Source organism: Alligator mississippiensis, chromosome 3 (assembly GCF_030867095.1).
Source record: "Alligator mississippiensis isolate rAllMis1 chromosome 3, rAllMis1, whole genome shotgun sequence".
Lineage (NCBI taxonomy): Eukaryota > Metazoa > Chordata > Crocodylia > Alligatoridae > Alligator > Alligator mississippiensis.
The window spans coordinates 130,007,678-130,023,653 of NC_081826.1; the positions used below are offsets into that span (position 1 = coordinate 130,007,678).

The window sequence follows — 15,976 nt, forward strand, 5'->3', positions numbered from 1 at the left end:
GGGGGGCTGCAGGGGCATGCATCCTTTAGGGGGCTGGGCTGGGATCTGCCCCCATAGTAGGGGTTGGAGGAAGCTCTGTGGGGGTATCTGCCCCCCTGCCCCCGCAAAGGTTCCTGCCCTGTCATTGCTTTCATATGAGGGAGAGGAAAACAATAAAGAAAACCAAAATATACAGTGGGGCTGATGAACTTAATAGGAGCAGGATGGGCTTGTGGGGAGAAATAGGTGGGGGAAGGGGACTGAAGCTCACTGAGCTACAGCCCCACAGGAAAAAAAACAGCGAGACCTATGCTTGGGTAATGTGGGGGAGAGTGAAACACACACTTACAAGGCCTGGGGAGACTCGAGCTGGCTTACTCAGCCACACAACAAACACCAGGTCAGGGGGAGTGGACCACAGGAGTTACCACACAAGGGCAAAAATACACAGGGACGGCTGATGAGGTATATGTAAAAGATGGCTGGAACGGTGGAGGGGCTTTATTTGTTACAGATCAGTCCAGGAGCCCCTCAGACCTCCAGCCAGGCACTCAGCAGCAGGGCAGCAGGCAGGAAAACAAAGCAGGATCAGATGCAGTGAGGCAGCTATGGGAGAGGGCAGAAGCAATCAGTCAATTAAGGAGTAATCCAGTGCAGGTGTAGTGCTGAGTGGTGCAAGGTGGCGCAGCAGGGAATCTCCCTCTCTCCTGAGAGGGGGCAGCAGCAGAACAGATGGCAGTGGCAGCAGCAGCGATGGTAGCAGCCATCCAGTTCAGCCACTCACGGTGTGCTTCAGGTGAAAGTGGAGGTGAAGGTAGGGGGTTGCCTGCCGAGGCAGCTGGGGCAGGCAAGGCACCTTTAGGCTCTGACAGTGATGGTGGGGGAGGGGCCCACAGGCAGTGCAGGGTCCCTCCCCAGGCTGTCCCCCGACCATGGCTTGGCAGCAGGCTGGAACAGGAGTGCAGAAGCTGGGGTGCACTGCCTGGAAACATGCATGGAGAAGTGAGAGGAAAGCAGCCCCACAGTCCCCAGGCACCTTCCTGGCCAGAGCCTCCTTCCTGGTCAAGTACAGGGCCCACTTGGCCAGGGCCTGGAGGAGGTTGATCAGGAGGTCCCAGGACTTGTTGGGGCTGTGGATGGGGTGACCAAAAACAAAAAGGTGGGGGGTGAAATTCAACCAGAACTTCAGGAGGAGGTTCTGGAGGTGGTGGTGGAGGGGCTGCAGCCTGGTGCACTCAAGGGTCATGTCTGCCAGGGTCTCTTTCTGCCTGCAGAAGGGGCAGGAGACCCCAGAAGCTCCTGAGGGCAAGTAGCCCCGAGCTGCGGGCCAGGACAGGATTTTATACTGCTAGAGCCATCTCAGGTGCTGGCCCTGGGCTCTAGCTCCCTCTGGCTGCAGATCCAGGAGAAGCTAGGCAGGGTTATTTTGCCCCAAGTGGCATAATTTGGCCCACACCAAAGTACATGTCTGGGCACATGCGCTGAGGCAAAAAGCCCCAGCTCAAATTTGCACTGCTTCTATTTGAGCTGCTGCAAGTGCACGTGCTTACATGTGTGGAATCGCCCTTTGAGTCTGAAGATGTGTGATTTGGGTGTCTGAGTAAGCAGAGGTGACTGGTAGAAGGGCAGAGCTCCTGAGAGAGCTCTAGCGCAACTCTTTTCCTAGCTACAAAGGCTGGGCAACTTCTAAGGGTGTGGGTGAAGTAATGCTGATCCCCCTCTCAACACTGTGGTCTTCCCTCTTCTATATCACACAAACCATGCCTGATAGATGGTCTGTAGGGGCGTACGCAAGCAGGGCATTCTTCAAGTATTCTAGGAGGAAGGAGCAATAATAATCTGAATTCCAGCAGATATTATGAATTCTATATATAATGCCAATCTTCAGTGCGTAATAAATCAGACATGGGCCAAGGAGCGCCCTGTCACATATCATCAGGAGTGTAGCTAGGGGTGATCCCCCTCAGGAGCTGATTTAGAGGGTGCACTAGAATGACAGCCCCTGGAGAGCTTGTGCAGCAGTGGCAGCAGGAATGGCTGCAAGTGTTTGAGTGCCCAAGGCATCAACAACAATAACAATAGCAGCACCTATGCTGGTGTGCGGACAGCCCATGCAGCAGCAACAGTGGTGGCAGCAGCCTCCATACTGTGAGGGGAGACTGTGCTGTGCCAGCAGCAGCAGCCGGTGTCTTTTGAGCTTCTAGTAAGACTTCCCCCCAGCTCACGGCACGAAAATTTGCCATTAGGCCTCTGCATGTCACATATCCCACTCATAAGAAATTACAGAACCAATAAGAGGGGTTAATTTAGGGGTTAACTGCTGCACATTTACTGCAGCATAAAGGCATTCAGGCATGAAATTACCACAGAGTGGCCAATGCAGGGTAAAGTCACACCCTTGAGGTAATTCAGTTGTGTGCATATAGCCCCAGAGACACTTCAAAAAAATAAAGCACGTAGGTCTGGGACCTAAACACAACAGTCTGGTGAGTGTCCAGCAAGGGGAGCTTGATTGGGTCCACAACAGGAGCAAGGAAGTACTGAGCCCCTGCAATAAACCTTGGGCCTGTGCTCCAAGGGATTGTCCCACAAATCTTGGGATATCTTACATTTAGAGTGGCCACAAGCCTTACCTGCAGCACTGTGTGTAGGAGTCATGGGTTGGATGACTGCTTTTCCTACTCCTCAATAAGTTGTTGTGAAGGAAACAAATTAGAATTTATGCAGCCCTCCAGCTTTTTTCTGCAGGGATTTTCTCCTCCCCAAATAGGCCATGCTGTGGGCTTCTGTATACCATGTGTTATATACCTGTTCCACTCAGGTGACAGCATCATGTTTTATCTGATTTCATGTCCAGACTTCAGATCTATGAGCACAAGACATGGAGCTATTACGCCACCCAGGCTCACTCAGACCTGGACCCAGGTTTGCTCTGACAGTGTATTAAACTTTCAGAAGATCTAGTCCAGGTTTTAAACCCATAATGAAATAAAATCAGAATTACAGGCACTATCCAGCATCCCCAGGAACAGTACCCAGTTTTAACCAGTACACAGCCAGCCACAAACAGAAAGGTAGAGCCCCATTTTACCTATGACTTCATTGTGTACCAAGTTGGCCAAAGCACTCAAAATAACCATGTTGTTTAATTTCTCTTTTTTTTGCATCTTGATTGTTTTAACTAGGCACATGACAATGAATGAACAAACACTACATCATCCTTCTGAGGATTCAGCTGTGGAAAAAAAGCATCCATTTAGCCGCAGGGTAGTCATTATTAGATAACTTTGATTTCAGTGTACAATACATGTTCTGTTCATTGAAATGCCTACATGCTCCCTTGGGTGACCTCACCATCATGTCTGGGTTCAGTTATTTGATGTATTCAGAATATACCTAGATTTATTTGTCTACTCTTCCACAAATCCCCAAAGCTGGGGCTGATCTAATGGCATTTACAGTCACCCCTGGAATTCTGTGCTTTCTTTAAATATTCCATGGGGATCAATGACAGCCACTTCCATGTAGCGATCCCTCTGATGGTCAAGAGTTCCCGAATCCACAAAAACGCCAAAGCACACAAAGATAAAATACGGAAAGGATTTTTATCATACAAAAGAAGAAACATTCCATGTTGCATAAAAATGTTGTGTGTGAGAGTACTTGAGACTCCTGCCTGATGGATTGCCTGCCTTGTCCCACGGCTCCTTTAGGTTTCTGTGTTCATAGTGATGGAGTCACTTTTGAGTGCAGGTCCTTATACAATGATCATATAATTAATGGTTCTGGCCCCAGTGACTTGTGCACACCAGCCCTAAGTTTTTAATCTTTTGGCACAACTATTCCAGGATCCCTGCTTAAAGCCAGGTTATCAGTCCAACAGGAAACAGAGGTACCTCTACTACTTTCTAGTAACCTCCACTGGTAGCTTACACCTGGAAGGGTATTGAGGATTTCTGGAACTGTGTACTGGCACAATGCAGGGGCTCTGAAAAACAGGAATCAAATAAGGAAAAAAATCAGTTTCAAGGGCTTCTTAATAGGCTGCCCCTCTGAGTAAAGAGGAGAGTGTTGGAGGATGGAGAGATGTGCATGAGTGTGTGTGTTAGTGTTAAGATACTGCATTAGGCATTCTCACAGCATTTGCAGACTGAGGTATACTATATGTTTTTCTGACAAGATGTTGAGATTCTGGTAATTATTCTTGTTTTGTCCAGGTTAATTAGTACAATACCCTGTTTTCTGGACTCCCCGCTAGTTTTGCTTGCAGGCAAATTTCTGCCAGGCTCAGCTGCCAGGACTTTATCCAGGACGATACTTTCCCATCGTATCATTCTAATATTAAAGAGCTTCCCTGGCTTCCTATTAAACCAAGCACTGATTACACAATTCTTTTGCTTATTTAGTGCCAGATTCAATTTAAAAATTTTCTGCCCATCTTCTGTAACATGGAGGGCCACAAAAGCCCTGAATTATTTGGATTTTGAAGTCTGCATGGGCTTTCATGGTTCCATAGATGCTGGTTAATATTTTCAGTGAATCTGGTCCTAATAAAGCTTTTCAAGGTCTTGCTTCACATGGATCCACTGGTTCTTCTTTCCTATCTCAAATGCAGACCACAGTCCACTTCAGAGCCCTTCTGAGTTATGCCTCCAGTTACAAGCAAGATCCTGAAGGCCTGAGTCCCTTTCATATCAGGCATACAATCTCTGCAGAATGTGAACAGAAACATTAGAATTATAGAAATCAAAGCTCTCTCAAAAATGATCTGGTATGCTTTACATGGAAAGGCTCTCTATGAATGTAAGTGAATATTAAAAACAAAAGGAAAATTCAATAAACTATTCATTATCTATATTCCTATGACTAAGCTACACATGGAACCTTGCTTTCATCTCCCATAAAAATGTACAGATGTTCTATAGAAAACTGTATGAACAAACTTTAACCTCACGACTGCTATTATTTTGTAATAAAAGGCTTACAGCATAATGTGAGCTTTTTTTAGACTGTAAGTTCCATGTGAGTAGTGTGTTGTTAATTTAATATTAATGCAATGCACCAGCAAGAAGTCTGCACAGAATCTAAAAGAGAGTGTTGCTGTTCTGCAGACGTGAGCTTTGTGGCCAAGAAGCACAACATTTTATTTCAGCAGCTTGCCCCCAAAAATTCACCCACCAGGATTCCATGTCCCATAGAGCCATGGATCCATACACAAACATTGTCATGCATCAGGCATGAGGGCTATGCTACAAATCCCCTATTAACATTCCTGGGAGCTGTGTGGCCATTTCACCTCAGCCTGCAGTGCAAATTTACCCCACCCTCTCAAGTGTGGTTCAGTGAACTTCTTTTAGGAGGAACATTACGGAAAATGCCCTACAGGCCAAATTTCTGAATCTCTTTTGCTGAAATAACCATCAGGCAGAGGGGTATATGCAAATTCCCTTCACCAGTTTTCTGTATGTCCCACATGTTGTGAGGATTCCCCCTAAGTCAAGATGAGTTAATCTATGGATGTATAGCCACCTTCCATTTTTGACCACACACAGCCTCACCTGCTCTTAGTGAGAAAGCCTTCTTCTTCACAGCTTCTGCTGCCTAGAGTACCTTTCCTGTATTTCTCTGGGGCACCAACTGTCCATCTCACTTTAAGCTGCATCTCAAAACATGTCTGCCTAGGTAATTTATGACTTTCTTTATTGTAATGGCTGAGCAGCTCTCAGGCATATAAATATAGCAATAACAATTGCTCCTTCTCTTCCTTCCTTACGAGCCTACAGGAGAAATAGCTTAATTATAGCATGTACATATAACTTATAGAGAGGAAGACACAGGAGCGAGCTTGACATCTATTCCCAAAAATGATGTAGTCTACTGGTCATTTTTATCCCTTGCAGAAATACATTCCCTAGTCATGTCCAGCTTCTGGGAAAGGTCCACCTGTTAGACACTGAAATGTAGTGGTGAGAGGAGGCCATGCTTGTGGTCCTGGAGGAATATGTAAACTCACAGGCAGCTGAGGCCATTTCCTGGGAGATCTTTCAGTTTCAAGACTAAGACCTTCAATTGGATTCAGTCCAGTGAGGAGCCAGTGCAGAGAGCACTGGAGTCACATTTTTTAACAATGTTTATATTAAGGAGATCGCCTGCTGCATTTCGGATCAGTTGGAGTTTTAGTAAAATAAGATAGTACCTCACGGTGATAGGTGCCATATTCTAGGGTTGGGTGGAGGCAATCTGGGTCTATAAAGCAATTTAAGGACAAGAAGCATTTTGCAGTGGGTGATTTTGCAGCTTCTAAGGTAAAAGAGAAGTGGGGTCCTATGGTCTCCCTTATGACAGTGGCATGGATTTGTAGAAATTCATAGATTTATAGATGTTAGGGCTGGAAGGGACCATGAAGGTCATCAAGTCCAGCACCCTGCCCCAGGGGCAGGAAGTTAGCTAGGGTCAAAGGACCCCAGGAAGATAAACATCCAAATGTTTCTTGGATGAGTCCAGAGTAGGTGCCTGCACCACTTCTGGAGGGAGTCTCTTCCAAGCCTTGGGGGCTTGGACAGTAAAGAAATTTTTCCTTATAGTTTCATAGTTTCATAATTTGTGGGGTCGGAAGGGACCTTGACAGATCATCAAGTCTGACCCCCTGCCCTGGCAGGAAAGAGTACTGGGGTCAAACGACCCTGGCCAGGTGTTCATCTAGCCTCCTCTTAAAGACCCCCAGGGTTGGAGCCACCACCACTTTTCTTGGAAGTTGGTTCCAGATCCTAGCTGCCCTGACAGTGAAGTAGCGCCTCCTGATGTCTAGTCTAAATCTACCCTCGGCCAGCTTGTGACCGTTATTTCTAGTCACTCCTCGTAGTGCTCGGGGGAACAGGGACTCCCCTAATGCCTGCTGGTCCCCTCTGACTAGTTTGTAACAGGCCACTAGATCCCGCCTCAGTCTTCTCTTGCGGAGGCTGAACAGGTTCAGGTCCCTTAGCCTCTCCTCGTAGGGCCTGCCCTGCTGCCCCCTGATCATGTGGGTGGTCCTCCTCTGGGCCCTCTCAATGCTGTCCACATCCCTCCTGAAGTGTGGTGCCCAGAACTGGACGCAGTACTTCAACTGTAGCCTGACCAGGGCCACATAGAGGGGGAGGATCACCTCCTTGGACCTGCCTGAGATGCACCTGTGGATGCATGACAAGGTGTGGTTGGCCTTCCTGACCGCGTCCCCACACTGTCGGCCCATGTTCATTTTGGCATCCAGCCTAAAACAGTCTTGGAGGAGTTTATGACTGTTGGTCCTTGTTATCCCTCGGGGAGCTCTGATGAATAGATGTTCCCCCAGGTCCTGATGCACACCCCTTATGTATTTATAGGCAGCCACCAGGTCCCTCCTGAGCCTATGCTTTTCCTTGCATCCAAACCTACATCAGACCACATTTCTGCCACCTGCAGTTTTACCTTTCTGCTTCTTCTGTCCCAGGTTTTTCAGTAATGATGGGCAATTGCTGTGGGCAATAGAAGGGCATAGGGCACTTCAATGTTGAGCATCAATAGCAGCAGTTAGTCATAACTTTACCTCTTTGTCTTTCTCCCTGTTGTGTTATTTCACTCTGAAATGTTTCCAAATGTTATCCTTAATAAGAAAGGGGGGAAAATGTATCATGCTGTTTTGCGGAGCTGTCATAATATTCCTTCTTTGGGACCAGTTCTTTGGATATGTTGGTTCATTGCTATTGGGGCTTTCCCAGCTAAGCAAACAGCTTGGACCTCTCAGGCTGACTAACAGTTACCAGGAGGAAAGAAAAACAAAGATTTCCTTCCACCCTGCATTGGCAGTATTTTCTTCCCTACCAATTCATTGTGAACATTTTTTTAAGAGAGATCCCCTGTGTACAGATATTGCTGTACTAGTCAAGAGTTGACCACAGTACAGTCACACACTGGGTATATGCGTGTATACCTCTGCCTTCTGCAAGATGGAACTGGAATCAGCCGGTCCCATAGTAGGGCTAGAAGCCTTACTTCTGAATAAGCTCCTTGCTGCTGCCTGGAAGTTTCAAACAGTCTTATTATGCAGTACAGCCCGCTAAGTAGCCACAAACATGTTACAATCCTACGCTTACCATTTGAGTTCTGGGGATCCAAAAGGCAGCCCACCGCAAATCCTACATATGCTATTAAAAAACCCCAAAAAACAAAAAAACCCCCACCCTTTGCTAGAGAGAGTATCTCATGTGCAAACTATTCTTCCATTAACATTTTTCATTAAAGCAAACACTCCTAGTTAATACTTATGAATAACCTTGCCAGGCCAAACTGGCAGCTGGGCTACAGTATTTATTATTACATCTGTCAGATCAAAATGCTTTATTGCAGAACACCCAGAAAGCTGTACCAAAGCCTGGTCAGACAATAACAACATGGCACTTTTGACTTTGGGCCAGTTCTTTAATGAACAGGATTGGCAAATGTCAGAAGTCAAGCTCCTTTTTCATGCCCTTCTCCCTTCCCCTTTGACTACCACTGATCATTTTAGTTGGTTAACAATAGTCAAAGGCAGTGCATTAGACAGGCTAGTGCCAATACTGTATGGAAAAGATAACTCTGTTTTTAGAACTGATAAAGGTCTTTGTCTCAGCTTTCCTTATTTTTAAACTATTATACCATGGTTTCTTATACTCACCACTGTCAATCAGCTATGGAGCAACCATCATGAGGGTGTGTACTTTGCTCAGGATGGCTATTATTTCTCTTTAATGGCTTTATCTTGCTTTGTGGCAAGAGAGATTACCATCCTTCTGTTTTACTGGATGTCACAGATCTGTATTCAAGAATCACATGAAGAGGGGTGCAAAGAGAGTGATGCGCTTGGGTTTTATAATGGAGTTCACGGAAGTCAGTGGAAATTGAATAGAGGCCAGGGTAGAGAGCCATGTACAACAGATGTCTTTATAGTGGATAAAACAAACAAAAAGAAACATTCAAAGTACAAGTTGGAACCCTTGCCTACAGTAAATCTGTAAAAAAGCCCCAAGTGCTTTAGAGGGAGGCTGTTCAACACATTCAAATTCCACACGCATAAGTAACACACATTTGCATTGCTAATTCAATAAAGGACTTCTTGACCCAAAGTAAAATAATAGTGCAAGTCTTCTGTGAGTAAAAGCCTGATAAGCAAGCTCTTTAACTCCATCTGTTAATGGACTGTAATGCCACTCTTTAGAAGTACAAATACTCTACCTTGTTACTGATGTTTATTATATTATCTAACAGCAAGCACAAGGGTGGCCTGCTACATATTTAATATGTTAACTTTGGAAAATGGAAAAAGACTCATATTTCAAACAGATATGCAACTGCATAAAATCTTTCCCAGTCCCTGGATTCAGTGGAAACTTTCCTCTTTAGCACATTTACACTGGGGAAGTTTTGACCCACAGTTCTTTAAGCAACTGCTTTCTGCTGTATCCTTTTGTTTCTCCATCAGTATTTTGTAATACCTGAGATGATAAAGGATTCCCCTGAAGTGGAGGGAAGCTTTGGTATTTGCAAGCTCACATTTTACTATAAAGGTACAGATTTTAGTAAAGAGATGATCTGTGCAAGTAGAACACCACACCGCCACTTAGCACCCACTGTAACTTGTGGTACTGCTATCACTACTACTACTACTACTACTGCGGCTGCAGGGCTTCAGCTGACAGCTCAGCTCAGCCTGAAACCCTGTATTCATCTTTATTACTACTTCAGCTGTTTTGAAAGCAGAAAGGCATGGAGGACTTGTCCTCTGATTGGCCAGAGGCTCTCTAATTTAGCAGGCTTGCACAGCAAATCAATACACTGCAATCCAGAGCACAAAGATGAATTGTGAAGCCAAGGCACTGCAAAAAAAAAAAAAAAAAAAGCACCCTGCATCTAGAAGGACACTGAAAAAGCCATTTTTGTCCTGACCTCCCAGACCGTGCATGTTTGCACACAAGCTTTGTGGAACCCTTCCAAGATAATTTGTGAACTGTGGTTCACACACCATTTTCAAAGTAGGTCATACACAGTAATCTCAGCTGAGGAGAGAGACACTGTCAGCACGAGTCACTAGAGGCTGCAAGGAGGAGGGCAGTTTCAACCAATCCGAGAGCTGGTGGAAATTAATAGCATGAGCCATGCAACTGCACCCAGCTGCTGCAAGGTGCTTGCCTTGTTCAAACAGCTGACAGACAAGCTCTTACAAACCCAGCCTCTTTGCCATTTATAGCTGTAAAAGGACCTACTGTTCACCTGGATGCACCACCAGTGTGGCTTAAATATTAACCTGAATGGAAAAACAGTGCAAGAAGAAATCTAACCTTTACTCAGCTCTGTGCACCAGACAGCAAGAATCACAGCTAATTCTGAACTATGACATTTAAAGAAAAAGCATTGCCTAGTCTTCAAATGGCTGCTTCCTCCAAAGGCTCTCTTGAGTATCCCATTGGTATTTAGAGCTCTTTTAGTCATCATCTTTACAACCAAAACACAAAATCATGAGACAGAGGTTATAGAAAAATGGGATCTGCATTGACAGAGAGACTCCCACAACACATAAAGCCTCCAGCACAAACCATTTTCATTCACCTCTTATTCTGAGTCCGGCATTTGGGCACTGGCAGGCTGAAATCTGCATCTGTGTAAAAAAGATTCACAGGAAAATAAATGCATGAATGGTTACACACACACAAAATTCTAGAAATGTTAAAAATAATTATAATAAAAACTAGAGAATGCTTACTTTAAGGCAGTGTCAATTTAAGGCATTCACATATGAGCTATTTGGAACATGCTGCCTTTAAATAATGTCTGCACATCATCAATTATCTCTTAAAGCTGCCAGCCAGAAAGAATGGCTGCAGAGTTCTTTACAAAAGTTATGCAATTTTATGAAGTGGGTTAATTTTTAATCGTTTTTTATTTCACCTTGTTTCTGGTCAATGGCTACAGTACAAGAAGAAATCTAGCCTAATCTAACATGAGTGGGCATTGCTTTTGTTACTGAAATCAATACTGAGCCAATCGAGTTAGCCAAAGATGTTTGGTATCTATCAAGCCAAAGAACCGGCTTTCTTCTGCTGGAAAAGCTGTAGATTTTCTTTTGTGGTGTGTAGAACTGAAAACCTTATGTAAATATAAATAAGCACTGGTTTCTGGATTCACTCTGCTCTCTGCAAAGTGAGTGGGGGAGGCAGCAAACTGTGGAAGAGCAATAACGGTTTCTATGCGGTGGTGTGGATGGAAGAAAGAGGGCACTGAATAACCTTCCACTTCTAAACAAGCACCATACCTGATCAATAGCTTTCCCAGGAAGCTGTGAAGTATGTTTATGCATATAGTAGTGCTACAGTCTTATCACCTGACAGGGAATTAACTGCATTTTATGCAAAGATTTATTTTAAAACAACTACAGAAAACTGGAAAGGGACACCACTTAGTATATAATCCAGGGGGCAACTGATAGTCCAATGTAAAACACGATACTTTCCTGGAAAAGTCATACTGTCTGTGTATAACTTCAAAGCACACTTAATAAAATTGAAAACGGTGGAAGAAATGGCTGAATTTTTTAAATAACCCATAGCAAAGGGAAAAACAAATACAATTTCTTTCCCCCAAGGTACAAAGAAAACCTTACCATTCTATTTTTTTCAAACCAATGCAGGTTTGATGTTAGGTGCAGCATCCATACTAGATCATCTGTGGTACAGATTTACTGAAATAGAGAGCATTTCTAGACTAAGGTTTATTCTTTCCCATCATACTGCCAGGAATCTTTTTCCAATACTAGGATCAAGCTATTTACAAAATACATTTTTTCAAAAACCATATACAAATCCAGAGAGAAAAAGAGAGGGAGAGGAAGAATCCTCTGTATTTTCCAGTACATCTGAAAGTAACCTCGTTTTAGTCTTTGAAAGGAATGAGTATGAAATTCTAAACAGGTCACAAAGTAATTAGGCACCCACCTGAAAATTAAACACACATTGAAAGGCTTAACTAACAGCATATGCTAATTCATAACGGATACATATGTCTCATTTTTTCATGGTTGGTCATTAAGATATAAGGCAAAGCTGGATTCTGTCAAACCCTGCTTATCCTTGGAAATGAAACACTCTAATCTTTCTGCTGGGTTAAAAGGAGATAGAGACTAGAACAAGGTGATACTGTGTTCAGAAAACTGATCTGATATGGCACTGCAGCTACAACAGGGTTTGCAAGTCTGACATAACAGAATCAAGGCTGGGGAATCAGAGGTTACTTAGAACAAGATCAGATGTACAGTACTAACCAACTCTGGGACCTGACTCTAGTCTTGCGTAAGCCCACATAACTTGGTGAGGTCAGTGGAGGGACTCCTAATCTACAGCAGAGAGAGAACAGAATCAGGTTATCATTTCCTACCTTGTAATTGGTGGCTTAGACCAGAGCAGCCAAGGGATAAAAAGAGAACTTGTCATCACATGTTCTATGTTTTTACTAGCATCGAATAAGCTAACATAACACAATGGGACATGCAAACTTTAGTACCAAGGAATTGTTTTTTTCTTTGTAATTGTCTTCAGTGTGCTATCATAATGCAGGTTGCTTGTCTGCATTACATTAATGGGCTGCAGCAGTGTCACAGATGCAGCTGAGATTATTCAGAGTGAACACATGCGAAGTGCAAGCCACTCATCTCTTTGCCCACTTGCACTACATTTTGAAGTGAAAGGTTTTGAAGTGAAAGCAGGCCCAGCATGTCTCTACGTGTGGATAAAGAGTACTCCTGGTTTCTCAGCCCTATTCACTTATCTATCAATGGGAAATTACCTTCTGGGTATAGATTCCTACCCTAATCTGAAGCATTCTACATTTAGGTTACGGACAAGTATTCATTAGCAATGTTAACAAGTTCTGGGAAATGTGCACCAGCATGAAAACATGGCAAGAAATGCATGTACAGGTGATAAAGCCCCTGGTATCTGGAGAATGCAAGAGCATGGCAAGAGCCTGTATTGCTGGTGCTTCACAGCCAAGGAGCCAGTGTGCAGAGACCCCCAGCATACTTTGCAGGCTCCCCCCTCCCCAGCTGTAGACATGCCCAAGGACAGCCGAGATCAGAGGAAAGTGCCAACTGGTTGGCAACCCAGAGCACTATACCTGCTGGGGACTCCTGCACTCCTACTTTGAGGGGGGGGTATGGGAGAGGACAGCCACAATGTACCTGTTCACAGTTTCCATTGCCAAAAAAAAGCTCATCACTTTCTATTATGTTTTGGTTTTAGAAAGTTATGAGGACAACAAAGAAAATGACCTTAGTCATGAGTTGATTCACTTTCAAATAAATGGAGGGACAAACAAAGTAGGTCAACTGCTAGGCTGCATTTTTTATTATTTACAAAGGACAAATAATGACGAACTAAGGGAACTATCATATTTTCTACTATAAGACAAGTTTAAAAAAAAATTATAGTATATATAAGTAGGCACAAAAGTTCTTCTCAAAAGTGTGGTTATGGAATATCTATGCTAAAACTTGCTTCAGTTTTAAAAAAAGGTAAAATGCATCAATTCTGGATGAACTAAGTCTATAGGTTTCATAGTTTCATAGTAGCTGGGGTCAGGAGGGACCTGAACAGATCATCTAGCCTGACACTCTGCCACAGGCAGGAATGAATGCTGGGTTCACAAGACCCCAGACAGGTGATCGTCCAACCTCCTCTTGAATTTGCCCAAGGTAGGGGCGAGGACCATTTCCCTGGGAGATTAGTTCCAGATTTTGGCCACCCTAACTGTAAAATATTACCTTCTGATCTCCATCCTAAACCTATTCTCCATCAGCTTATTACCATTGTTCCTCGTCACCCCAGGTGGTGCTGGGGAGAAAAGAGCTCTGCCTGTTTGCTGTTGATCCCCCTTGATGAGTTTGTAGGCAGCCACCAGTTCCCCCCTCAGCCTCCTCTTGCTGAGGCTGAACAGGTTCAGGTCCCTCAGTCTCTCCTCATAGGGCCTGTCCTGCTGCCCTCTCACCAAGCGGGTGGCCCTCCTCTGAACCCTCTCCATGCTGGCCACATCCCTTTTGAAGTGTGGCGCCCAGTACTGGATGCAGTACTCCAATTGCAGCCTGACCAAAGTCGCATAGAGGGGGAGTATCACCTCTCTGGACCGGCTTGAGATGCACCTTTGGATGCATGACAAGGTATGGCTGGCCTTGCTGGCTGCGGTCTGGCATTGGTGGCTCATGTTCATCTTGGAGTCAATAATGACTCCGAGATCCCTTTCTGCCTCTGTGCTTTCAAGAGGGGAGCTCCCCAGCCTGTATGTATGCTGTGGATTCCTTCTCCCAAGGTGCAGCACCCGCATTTGTCTACATTGAACCCCATCCTATTCTCGTCTGCCCACTTTTGTAGTCTGTCTAAATCTAATTGCAGCCTCTCTCTCCCTTCACGTGTGTCCACCTTGCCCCACATCTTAGTGTCATCAGCAGACTTGGACAGTGTGCTTTCCACCCCCTCGTCCAAGTCACTGATGAAGGTTCCCATAGTAATAGGCATGTTTAGGTCAAAGTCAGTGTTTTCAAATTTGCCTCTCATTTCCATATGCTCAGGGACAGCACAGTCTGACAATAAAGTGAGGGGAGAGGCTGCAGGAAGAAGTTGTGGGGCAGAGGGCAAGGGGGACACCTGACTCCCGCCCCCAGATTTATTTTCCCTGCTGTAGTAGTGGGAAGGGGGCAAATTTAAGGCAAGCCTCCAATAATTAGATTCTATACCTGAAAAATTACAACAAATTTATAAATTTTCCATATATAGAATCTAATTATTGGGGGGTCATCTTATATTCAGAGTCATATTATATTCAAGTAAATACAGTAGTTAAAAAACAGTCATATGGAAAGAGGAGTGAACGTAATGGAGGCCCTGGTTACATGGTCTCTGCTTCAGTCCAGTCCAGCACAGACAAGTCCAGAAGTGGGGGAAGTGGCTGTACGGTGGGTGCTGGCAGCATGATTCAGCTACCTCATCAACGCACAAGAGGTCAGTGGTGGGGAAAGGACTTCAACACTGGATCCATTTTTAGGGGGGTAAGGGGACAGCATAAAGAATCCCCTTCATCCCAGCCTTCGCATTTATGAATTAAAGTAGCCAGACTCTGCTCCAAGCACATGCAGACTTCTTGGGTAAGCTACAGCCCTCCAGTGCTCCTACATCACTTCTGCTCCCGGAGATGTGATGAGGAGCCTCCCTTTTGCCCCTTTGAAGAACCTAGATATGAGCTAAACTATCTATGAGTTTCAGATCAGTAGCCTTATTTTCTACAGTAGCTTTGGTGTCTGTAGCGTAGCAGTTATCACATTGGCTTCACAAAGAACGCTGGTTCAAAACCAGGCAGAAACAGCCCCCTGCTTGATGTTCTTTCTCCAGTCTGGCTTGTAGATAATGCCAGAGATGCTGATGCAACAGGAACAGATATTTTTAGCAGGACAGGAGGGTCTGGGAGGTGGATTCCTACTCTGTTCCTTGGGTAAGACAGGTTTTCGTGTCCACAAACAAAGACAAGGCTGGGCAGTGTAAGCACATGATAATGTCTGAGCCTGACTCTGCCTCCCTGCAGCAGTAAAGTTCAGAATGCCGGATGGATTTCCTGGGGCTGGAGCAATGGGAGGGGGGCAGGGTTAAGCAAGGAGCATAGCCTCCTGGGATGCTGGAGAATAGAGGCATGCCTTGTGATGCTCTGAATAACTGCTTGTGGTGTTGGAAATAACCACACTGCTGAGAAATTGCTGTTGTAAAGAGTTAACAGTTCTTTATGAAACTGCCATGCTTTTTCCTCAAAAAACAAAACAAAACAAAACAAAAAACATTTGAACTCCTGTACAGTCACTCTTTGTGGTGCTAAAGGGGCATATTTGTCCCTAGAAATGCAATGTCTGTTCACGGCCTTCAAGTTGTTCAGATCTAGGTTTCTTATTTGATGCATTATGAAAAGGAGGTGCCAA

General features: G+C 44.7%; 1 long non-coding RNA gene across 3 annotated transcripts in view; it reads right to left on the reverse strand.

The window, feature by feature from the left end:
• Positions 1 to 3,565: 3,565 nt before the first annotated feature.
• LOC132249384 (uncharacterized) overlaps positions 3,566 to 15,976 on the reverse strand; it is a 165,282-nt gene continuing 152,871 nt past the window's right edge. For 2 of the 3 annotated variants that reach the window (XR_009460864.1, XR_009460866.1), the window contains exons 5-6: positions 10,579 to 10,627; positions 3,566 to 4,688 (exon numbers count right to left, since the gene is read on the reverse strand). This is a non-coding gene — a long non-coding RNA (uncharacterized LOC132249384). The remainder of the gene's footprint in view (positions 4,689 to 10,578; positions 10,628 to 15,976) is intronic. The other variant, XR_009460865.1, reaches the window with a different exon arrangement.